The following is an 11,930-nucleotide window of genomic DNA, read 5'->3' as shown; positions in this document are numbered from 1 at the left end:
GTAGCAAAGGATCAAAAATTTAATTATTTGAAAATATGACCTTCAACAGACATGTGCAAAGCCAGAGACCTCTGGGCGGTCCTGGGTTAAGCTAGAGCCTCCATTGGCACAGGGAAATTGATGGACAGCGATTGGTAGATGTGAGAACTGAGGGGAGGCAACTTGGATGGTTTCCTTAAAGAGAGAGGGGTCTGAAGACTGAGGGGGGGTGTTTAGGAGTTTGTCGGAGTGGTTGCAGTGGGCTCTGAGAAGCTTGCTCTGAAGGAAGCTGAAGGTGGGGGCTCTGAGACTGTTACTCCATTTTGGTCACGTGAGTAATAGGGACTGATCTCCTTTCTTTGCCCCAGCTATCTAAGGGTTTGGGCCTTTTGGCCCAGCCTAAACAGAAGGGGTATTTAAGCCCTATTCCCTTCTCTCCCCTTTCTCTCTACCTCTATCTCTCTATCTCTAATTCCTTTCTTCCTCCTGTTTGTAATTAAAACTCCATAAAAGGTTGACGGCTGACTTGAGTTTTCATTTAGGAATTACATAGCTGAATTCCTTGGCGACCTTAAATTAATATATATATCAGTCTTTTAAAAGTTATTTCCTTGTCACAGTACAATGTTCTCCTTGTTCTGCTCCTTTCTCTGCATCACTTCCTGCAGGTTGTTCCAGTTCACATGGAATTCTTCCAGTTCATTATTCCTTTGAGCACAATAGTATTCCATCACAAACAGATACCCCAATTTGTTCAGCCATTCCCCAGTTGAAGGGCATCCCCTCATTTTCCATTTTTTTGCCACCACAAAGAGCACAGCTATGGATATTTTTGTACACATATTTTTCCCTACTATCTCTTTGGGGTACAAACCCAGAGTGGTATGGCTGGATCAAAGGGCAGACAGTCTTTTAAAGCCCTTTGGGCATAGTTCCAAATTCCCATCCAGAATGGTTGGATTAATTCACAACTCCACCAGAAATGCATTAAATGGACATTTATTTTGCTTATTATATGTATTTGTTATAAGAATTTTGTTTTTTATTTCCAGAATGGAAGGAGACAGGAGAAAAAGAAAATCAATATTTAATGTTTAAAAAAACAAAATTTAATTAAAAAATAAGGACATGAACTATATGAAGATGGTAGGGAGTGATTCCTAACATTAAAAGGGGGGGGGAAGGAATCCCCTAGATGATAATTGTATGTTCCAAGCTAGAAACATATATGTCAGTGTACATAGAAACTAGGTAGTAAAGTAGGTAAATAGGTAGATTATGGATAAATGGATAATTAAGTTCTTAAAATCATAGATATATCTCTACAAATAGAAAGACCCTCTGAACTCCTTGATGGTGGACTATTACACTTTTTTTGCATTCCCAATATCTATTACAAAGTTTAGCACACAGGCATTTAACAAATGAGTTGACTGATTGCTAATTGACTCATTGAGTTAAAGGCCCTCTTCTCAGTTATTATGTCTATTCTGGAGGTGGGCTTCTTCTCCACTGTTCTTTTTTTTTCCTTCCTAATACCATACCTGGTATCATTCACAAAATTCAAATTTATGGTTTTTGAGGATTTTTTTTCCTTTCCATCCTTTCAGATTAAAATTCTCTTCATTAGATTGGCAATACTACAAGCAAATACCCTCCCATTTCTTATGAGATCTTTGTTACTGAGTTCATCATTACATCTTATTTATATATGTCACAGAAATCATTAGCTAACATTTTTTTAAACTTGGCCAGTCTATTAACATCATGCCAGAAAACCAGATTGTTTAGGAACAATCCTAAAGATTACTAGGCAAGATAAAAGTACCCAACACTGAGGTCCTCTTTAAAGCTGAATTGCCATATATTTAAATTATGTTGCACAAATTGCAACTCCATGCCAAACGCATACTTATATAAAACTATTTTTGGGAGAATTTGCACAAGGTAAATGCTCATGTCATTGTCAGAAGAAGTAGTATGAGAATAGTCTCGAGATATCTCAGAAAATCTTTAGTACTGACTGTAAGACATGGAAAATGCTGGCACAGGAACATCTAGCAAGGTGTTCCTCCATCAAAAAAGGCTCTAAGCTCCATGGAGAAATCAAAGAGTCACTTCCACTCTAAATGTTCTAACAGACTATTTGTGCTCTCTATATGGTAGTGCCTTCCAGATTCCTTATAGGTTTGATCAACTACAGCTGAATACTTACTCTGACACTGTGATATCATTGGTCTTCTTCAAAAACACACGAACAGTTCTTTTCTTTTCTTTTTTTTTTACACAAGTATAAAATATTTTTATTTATAACCAAACATTTCCAAGGGAACCAAGTATATTTTTCCAATTGTATTTTTGTCAGTTTGACATATGCTAATATAAAGTATGCCAATTAAATCTGAACACTTATCAGAATAAGAGTTCAATATACATTTAACCTTAAAGCCCATTTCCAAAACCTACATTTAGAAAACAAAAAAGATGTCCCCATTGAGAAAATTACATTAAGCAGCTTTCACATACCATTGTCATGGTGCTCATTAGCACATTAACAAACTGAAAATTTATTAACTACTAAGATTGTACTTCTTTGCTAAGTTTAACCATATTCCCTCTCAGCTGTTGTATTTAAGGATCAAATTTGTATTCCAGAGCCATGATAGGTAAATGAGGGAGAACTACTTAGCAATCAAGAGGATGTATTTTATGTTCACATTTACCACCCCAAATGACATTCTATAGAGCAGAAGTGGTTTTTATATCTAGGCAGGTTTCATGTTTAAAATAAAAGTAACATGCTTTTATTTACCTAGTAACTTATTACGCCCCTATTATAATTTCAAAGTAGCACCAGTAAAAGGCGATTATTGATACTTTTTGGCTTACCCATCTAATTAACAGTATAAATTCTTCACATAATTTGAGTTTTACTATCTGTAAATTTTATTCCCCTCAAAACTTAGTTTTTCAGTAAGCTTACTAAAAAGCATTGTACATACAAGCTAAAGGTAACACTGACTAAGGATTAGAAAAAGACTGCATTCCTCTCTTCAAAAATTAAGATTGTTTTTTGAGAATGAATGTTCACATAATTTAGGTGGCTTCATGAATGTTGCTCATTTCTCAGGCTGTTTTTATAGGAATGAGTACATGTGTTTACTAGTAAAGCATTCTGGCAAATTTCTAATATATGAAAGGGATAAGTGTTGTTTTCCTTCTATCTTTACAATGCTTTGCTTCTAAAAGAAAAAAGATTCTCTTATCCTGGGTCTAGGTTACTCATTTGCCATATTGTTCACTCAATAGATCTTAAGATACAAAATGATGATCCTCAAGTTCAAACATCAGACACTAGGAAATAATGCCCAGAAAGTGCGGCAATATCATATACCTAAAATACACAAAAAAATTAAATTACACATTTAAAAAAGGCAAGTCAGACTCCATCAATCTATCTTCTATGGCAGCACCACTTTTGTGTTTTATAAATATAGTCAATCAGTGGGCAAGTGCTTGTTTAGCCAGATTACTATGAAGTTAAGGTGTGACAGGTAAAGTGATCATCTACCTCAGAAGACAAATTTATCTCCATCCAGCCCTAGCAAAAAATCCCTAGCCAATTCCTCCTCTCTGGTCCTCATGATACACTGTGGTTTAGAGAGAAAACAACTTTTTCACTCACTTTCTACTTCAATCATTCCCTTTGAAGATAGAGAAGATGAGGGATCAGTGAAAGAAATAAGAACTCTATCTTTTTGGCCCACCAAAACAAATGACCCTGTTTACAATTTTTTTCTTAGTGAACCATTTTTTGACAATTCACATTAGACAAAAAAGACAACAGATACATAGGTGTTGCCCACTATATTGTGCTTGATTAACTGAAAGCTAAAATCAAATTACACTACACATACAATACAAGCATCAATTCTATTGAAAGTTTAGGACACTGAAGTATAGGTTTGATTCTAAAAAGTATGTAAGTCTTATAGCAACACTAACATTTAATTAAGGCATTCGATTTAATTAAGGCATGTTGATGCATGTATGGAACTACAACAATTCATCAGAGGGCATTAAGAATTTTTCCCCAAATAATGTATTTGTACATGTGTAGTACTTTTCTTCAAAGAACTACAAATGTATAGAAGTCTTAAGTACATTTTATTGAAAACCAAAACAAAACATAGACATAGCAATTAAAAGAAATGCCCCCAAAATTAAACAAATTAAACATCTCAGATCCTCTGATTTACTCCAATATTCTAATTAGTCAATGATACCACTTCACTATATAATTCCCAGAGGTTTTAATATCAACTTGAAAGTCCTATCTCCTCTTGCTGATTTTGTTAATTTTGTATTTATGCTGAATTATAAGTGACAGAAAACTGTGTAGTGTCATATTCATAATGTGCCCATCACAAATACTTTTAGAATCAAACAAGTGTTTTCTCAATTAAACATTTTGAGTTATGAATTAATATTATCATCTCGTAGTAGTAAAATGATTTTTTTCAGTGGCATACATCCAGTGCTACTATTCATTGCTGAATAACTTTAACATTAATACCTTAAACCAAATTTTTTTCTTAAAAAAATATACTCCACGTCTATGTTTAAATAAGAGAAGAGGGTGTAAAATTTTCTAGAGAAATTTCTATATTCATTTCTGCAGTGCCACAAGAGAAATTTTGACATAAACATTCAAAACATAAAGAAAGTAGTAAGCCTATTTTTCATATAGAATTGACTTGCAAATGGTTCAAAACAAAGTCTCTGGAAGAAATAAAAACATTTTCAATAAACCAAAATACTGCCCAGTAGTGGTAAATAATTGATATAACTGATTCTCCAGATACATTTGTAGTTATAAACATTATAATTCAGAACTGAATGCTATGTTTTATGCCATGTAGAAGGAGACTGAGAATTCTGATTTTTGAAGTTTGTAATCATCTTGTTGTTCAACATTTGTTCCTTTTGTTGGAATTATTCCATTCCCTATTTCTCTCTGCTGTGATGGAGCTGTGACTCCTGAGTGCAAATGGGAGGAATCTACTGTAGAATGATGACTAACATCTACTTTAACTAAAACTTCATAATACAGTAAGTAAAATACCGGAGTTATTATGCCTACAATCAACATTATCACGGTAGCTGTCCAGCAGCCTATTCCCCAGTCTGCTCCGTAATAGGGATCCTTATGTCTAAAGCTTTTACTATCAGCTCTTGTTTTGCTAAAGCTTCTTTCATTGAAGTTCTCTCTTTTTGTGGCTGTACATTTTACTATTTGTTCTATGTCTTTGTCCACTTCTTTTAAGAAATTCCCAGCAGTCTCGTTTGAAACTGGAAGATCCAAGTTGGGGGAATATCTATCTCCTGCAGTTCTGGAGCACAGTGGGCAGCTGAAGGACGGAAAGTCTGTCGTCATTTGGGAGAGTAATGTGTTTCAGTCAATTCACTGGCATTTTAACAGACCGAAGTGCAAAAAGTCTTGATCGCTGATGAGACCGTTAACCCTCTTGATATCTGCTACCCAACAACAGTACTGAAGGGCTATTGCGTTTAAAGCATCGCCTTCCTGTATATCTTTTGTTAATCATACAATTTCACCTCTCTCTCTTGATGTACTTCTGACTTTCTTCCTCTTGGTTGAAGTTCACCTACTTCAGCATCGTCTTCAAAGATATGCGTGTCTGTATTACTTCCAAGTTAATATATTTGGTTGCTCTCCACAGATTGAGTTATTGGAAACTGAAAATTTCGAGTCTGATTCCTCCTTGCCATAACCTCAAACTCTGCAGGGACTTAGTCTGGGGTGTGGATTCGTCCACTCCAAAGGACTTGCGGTCTCTTCGATGTGGATGGTCCCTCCAACGAGGCAGATCACAATCCAAACACAGCTGCCCGTCTGACTCTATGTCCAGCTCACGACTTTTAAACGTCACACCGCATAGCTTTATCACAAGCGGGGGTGGGGTGGGGGGTGGGGGTGGGGGAGGAACTGCAGGAGCCTCAGTAGATCTCATCAAGTTCATGGCCAAGGCTTCCCGCTATTCCCGCTACCTACTCTTCCGCCTCCTCGGCTGCAGCTACCACCCGTGACCTCCCTCCCTTCCGTGACCTCCCTCCCATCCGCCTGGTGAACAATTCTTTTCTTGCAAATGGTAAAGGGAGAAAAGATTTGAAGTATTGATTTTTGGTACTTTATTGAAAGATTTTAATCTTCATTTATTGTAAAATTGGAAAAAGGAACAGGCATTTTGGAAGAATCATTCTTAGGAGGGAAAGAGGAAAAAGGAAGGATAGTTTGCTAAAGTGCTGGCCATGGAATCAGGAAAACTTGGATTAAAGCTTCATTTACCTAAAGCAGCTTCCATGGGCAAGTCATTACATTAACTTCTCAGTGCTTCCAGACAACGAATCCTCTGAAATGATGAATTATAAATTCAACAGCATGATTGAACTTATTTTCCACACTCTGACTCTTTATATACTGATTAAGTCTCAGGTTTGGTCAAAAATGTTAAGATATCTTTTGTTTCTTCATTTTAATTAATGAATTTATTTACCAAGCCCTATCTCTGAACTATCTCCCTCTTCTCTGCTTTCCACTCTCATTTACACCAATATAATCGAGTCTCCTATTTTCTTTTACTTTTACTCTTGCAATTTCACTGCCCTCTCTGTTCCCATATTCACTTCTCTTCAGCTTCCTCTTAGCTGCCAAAATAATCTTACCAAGGTACAATTCTAACTCTGTTTCTCATGTGCTTAAGAACCTCCCATGACCCCATTGGTATATAAAATGAAATTTACACTCCTAGGAGTGTCAGGCTGTCATTTAAGTTTCTCTACAATTTTATTCCACATGGATCACATTGTTACAATGATACAACTATTTTTTTAGTCTTAAAACATTTTTATTTAAGTAATTTAGAATATTTATCCATGGTTACATGATTCATGTTCTTTCTCTCCCCTCCTCCCACCCACTCCCATAGTCAGTGCACAATTCCACTGGGTTTTACATGTGTCATTGATCAAAACCTATTTCCATATTATTAATATTTGCATTAGGGCGATTATTTAGAGCCTATCCCGCTCAACCCAGGTGATCAAGCAATTGTTTTTCTTCTGTGTTTCTACTCCCACAGTTCTTTCTCTGGATATAGATACCGTTCTTTATCATAAGTCCCTCAGAATTGTCCTGTATCATTGCATTGCTGCTAATAAAGAAGTCCATTACATTCAATTGTGCCACAGTGTATCCATCTCTGTGTATAATATTCTGCTCCTTTCACTCCACATCAATTTCTGGAGGTCATGCCAGTTCACACAGAATTCCACCAGTGCATTATTTCTCTTAGCCCAATAATATTCCAACACCAACAGATAACACCATTTATTCAGCCATTCCCCAAACAAAAGGCACTTTAGCAACTATCCTTCCTTTTTCCTCTTTCCCTCCTAAGAATGATTCTTCTAAAATGCCTGTTCCTTTTCCCAATTTTACAATAAATGAAGATTAAAATCTTTCAATAAAGTACCAAAAATCAATACTTCAAATCTTTTCTCCCTTTACCTCCCCCTTTACCATTTGCAAGAAAAGAATTGTTCACCAGGTGGAAGGGAGGGAGGTCACGGGTGGTAGCTGCAGCCAAGGAGGTGGAAGAGTAGGTAGCTGGAAGAGCAGGAAGCCTTGGCCATGAACTTGATGAGATTTACTGAGGCTCCTGCAGTTCCTCCCCCAACCCCACCCCCCACCCCACCCCCGCTTGTGATAAAGCTAGGTGGTGTGACGTTTAAAAGTCGTGAGCTGGACATAGAGTCAGACACTTCACCTTCTATGTAGTTATTTCCTTTCAATTTGGGTATCTTCACTGTCTAACAGCTCACATCTAATGTTATGTTACTAATCTCATCTTTTCCCACTATACAATACTTTCTAACTAATTTAAACTACTATTTTCCAATCTTATCCAACTTTCACCTATCTTTTTATAGATAACAAGTTATCCTCCAGAGCTAGAATGTGCTTCCTTCAAAATTCTATTTGAACAAAATATTCCTTCTTTCATCAAAATTTAATTGAGATGCTATCTAATCCAGTAAAAACTTTCTAACACCCCTACATAAGATATGAAGGAGGTGTTGTCTGGACCAAGTTCTACCCAATATCCCTTACACCTGGGAACCTGAGTGGACAAGTAAGCATTTTCTGTACCCATTCTGGTAGAAGTTAAGGTTTAAAGACTTCAAGCCCCTGGGTCTTTGCTGGGTATGAATGCCCATTGGAGATTGTGATCACTATAATTTATAGTCTATAATGGTTAAATTGATGTTTTGACTAAATAAGAGAGTTATTAAAAAAAAGTGGTCTCTAATTATTATCCCTTACGTCAGGAAAACTCTTAGCAGCTTTTAACAATTTTGTTTAATTGGAACATTAGTAAAAAGAGGGAAATGTGGAAGGGAAAGAGGTAAGAAGAAGACCTAGTCTACCTTAAATGCTGATCTGGTGAAATGAAGCTTGATCCCCAACAGAGGATCTGGGCAAGGTCCCAATTCAGAAAAACCCTCGTAAGTTAAGGTCACCTAGGCAGCAGTGAACCCAACAAGAAAATCCTTGACTCCACAAAGCTCCGTCAAAGTCCTAAAGCTTAAAACCCCAGTCAAAAGACCCAAAGATTCAAATCAAAGTTGAAGTGCAAAAGCCCCAAGAAGCCATCCTCCAAAGAAGTCCAAAGGAGAAAGTCCTCAAGGAGAAATCCATTGGACAGGAAGTTCAGGACTTTTTGTAGACCTTTTCACATATCATTTCCTGTCCCTTCCCCACTTTACCCGAACCAATCATTGTCTTTCAATTTTCCTAACACTGCTGGGGATGGGGGTGGTTATGGAGGGAGGGGGAGCAGTGGCCTTTGGAGATGTCACCCACTCTAGCAAGTGACTTGTGACATCTCATACTTAGTGACTCATAAGGTACTAAGAAGGGGGTAATTAAGTTTTTGATTGATTAACTTAAAAGTCACCCAACTGATAGACAAAGAGAGTTTGATTCACTTTTCACAATTCCCCCTGTGATTCTTTGGGAGACTAGTCTCCCCAATGAATTGCTTAACATAACCAGCTTATACTTCTAAAAATCTACTAGCTAAATGTGCGTACAATATTGCATTAAGAGGAAATTACAATAGTTGGAGATAAGAGGAAAATAAAAGAGAGAGAGAAAAACCAATGTTTGCTAGGCACATTGACAAAAACCCACGTAGGGAGGAATCCTCTTTGGTGTAAGAGTTTACATTCAGAATAAATGATATGTTCAACCCCCTTCAGTTCACTCAATACATCCCAAAGTTCATTCTGGATCTTCTGATGTAGTGTAGGTTTCTTTATGGCACTTTCTTCAAACAGTTTACTTTCTTTATTTGAGTCAGGGGTCCCCAAACTTTTTGCACAAGGGGCCAGTTCACTGTCCCTCAGACCACTGGAGGGCCGGACTATTAAAAAAAAAAACAACCTAAGAACAAATCTGTATACCATTGTCTGGGATGGCATAGTCTGAAGTGCTGGCAGTGATGGGCCTGTCACACCTTGCACATGCCCATCACCACCACCACTATACCGGGCAGCAGTATAGACAGTGCAGAATCCCCTCCCCCAGATCGCCGCTCACCATGCTGACTTCTTCCATCATGCAGCCACATAATCCTTTGCACGGCGCCTCGTTCATGTTCAGTTACTCTCAGAACAAGGCGCCATGCAAAGGATTATGTCACTGGAAGTAGTGCTGTACATGAGCCATGCTGAGCTTTGAGGCGCCACCACATACAGGAGCACCAGATGCGAATGCATCCTGTGCTCCTCTCACTGACCCCCAATGAAAGAGGTGCCCCTTCCAGACGTGCAGTGGGGGCTGGATAAATGGCCTCAGGTGGCTGCATGTGGACTGTGGGCCATAGTTGGGGGACCCCTGATTTGAGGAATTAGCAAGGTTCTTTTCCTGAAATTCTTCTAAAATTTTTTTAAGTCTTGGACTTTATGAAAATTATCCAAGTCTATTAACAAACTGCCACCATCTCTTTTCCTCTCTCTGGCTCTACCTAAAAGTAACCCTTAGGGGTAGAGTCAAGATGATGGCTTAGAGACTGAAACAGTTCAGACCTCCATAAACCCTTCCTCAACGATCAAAAACACAATGCTTTGAGGGGACTAAAAACCAAATATAAGAACAGGACAGAGCTAGGGAACCCTCCTCCTGGACCCAACTTAAAAGGCACAATCCCCAAAAGCCTGAATTCTAGAACACCCAGGATTAAGGGGGAGGAAGAAGGAAGGTCCCAGGACCCCTCCCCCACCTACAGCAGTAGCTGGAATCTCTAGGCAGGCCAGAGGGAGTATCTTGCCAGCAAATTTGTGCCAGGCTCAGGGTGTAGAAGACAAGAGGTAGAGAGGCAGCTGGAGGAGAAGCACAGAGCAAGCAGTCTAGTTGCAGTCAAGATGCTCCATATTGATCCCCCCTTTACTGGAGGTTTTAGCCTCAGGGAAGGTCTAGCTTTGCAGATCAACTCCTCTGCTCTGCCTCAGTCTCATCAATGGGGCAGATAAGAAGCCTTCAGAAGGCAGCAAAGCTCAAACTCCAACATCCCTCCCCCACAGACTGATCTGAGAGCCAAGGGCAAAAGCTGCAACAAAATGCAACAACCTTGACAACAGGGTGGAAGCCCAGCTCCTTTTCAGCTTCTTCTGTAAGCCAGGGAAGATATGAATAACCTGATCAATCAGCAAAACAGAGAAGAAACTCCTTCAGGACAGAACAGCCCAAACCCACAGATATAGCAAATAATGAGAGGAACAAGACTACAGACTTGTACTACAGCGGGAGAAGAAGGGGAAATATGAGTACACAATAGAAAAAAAAATGAAATTACAATCTACAGCTTCTATCCAGGCAATGAGCAAAGAGCAAATGGAACAGAGAAGGATCAGGGAACACCAAGCAGAAACACAGAAACTCCAGCAAAATGGACACAGGCTTTGGAAGAACTCAAAATACAATTAAAAAACAATTAAGAGAGGCTGAAGACAACTGGGAAAAGAACTTAAAAAGCAAAATAAATCATCTGGAAACAGAAAATGGTGTCTTGAAAGCCAAAATTAGTCAGCTTGAAAATGAGGCAGAAGAGATAAAAGATGAGGCAAAGAAAATTTTATATATATATACACATATATATATATGTGTGTGTGTGTGTGTGTATATATATATAACTAGAGATTAAAAAGAGGTTAATATTAAGAGAAATGTGAAAAGAAACAAAATGGGGTAAATTTATATGTCATAAAGAAGTTCATGGTGGGAGTGGGGGAGAACACCAATATACTGGAAGGGTAAAGAAGTTGGAGACAGAAAATACTTAATTCTTACATACATTGAAACTGACTCAAAGAGGAAAGGACAATAAGATCCATTGGGGCATGTTAAGGGTAAAATTAGGGTTGTTGACTGAATATATTATTTTAGTGGTTGCCAGGGATTTAAATTCAATCCCAATAAAATACTCAAGTCAGTTTGGGTTTTTTATGGTGGTTTAATTACAATAGTAGGAAGAAATTAAGAAGAAGAGAGAGGAAAGGGTATAAGATTTCTCAGGCCTAGCCTAAGCCAAGGGAAGTTTAGAGGCCTCAGCCAAGGGGCCTTCTCAGAAGATTAAATCCAGCTCAGCTTCTAGCCACTAGGTTTCCTCCAAGATGAGGGGCCTACTAGGAGGATAGTGCTTTAGGAGGTAAAGGAAAGGAGGAATCAGCCTAACCACTCATCAGACTTGCTCAGGGAAGATGCCTCACCTAAACCACACTACAGAATCAAAACCCACAAGGATGCCAAAACACCATCCAGAGTTTGCCACAAGAGCCTGAGAAGACTGTCTGAGAGAGAGAGAGAG

The 11,930-nt window shown here is 38.3% G+C and overlaps 1 pseudogene; it reads right to left on the bottom strand.

The window, feature by feature from the left end:
* Nucleotides 1–4,636: 4,636 nt before the first annotated feature.
* Nucleotides 4,637–5,901, bottom strand: LOC100011090 (lysM and putative peptidoglycan-binding domain-containing protein 3-like; annotated as a pseudogene).
* Nucleotides 5,902–11,930: the final 6,029 nt, after the last annotated feature.

The sequence above is a fragment of the Monodelphis domestica genome, chromosome 4 (assembly GCF_027887165.1).
Source record: "Monodelphis domestica isolate mMonDom1 chromosome 4, mMonDom1.pri, whole genome shotgun sequence".
NCBI classification, from domain to species: domain Eukaryota; kingdom Metazoa; phylum Chordata; class Mammalia; order Didelphimorphia; family Didelphidae; genus Monodelphis; species Monodelphis domestica.
This window is presented reverse-complemented; position numbering and strand designations above follow the sequence as displayed.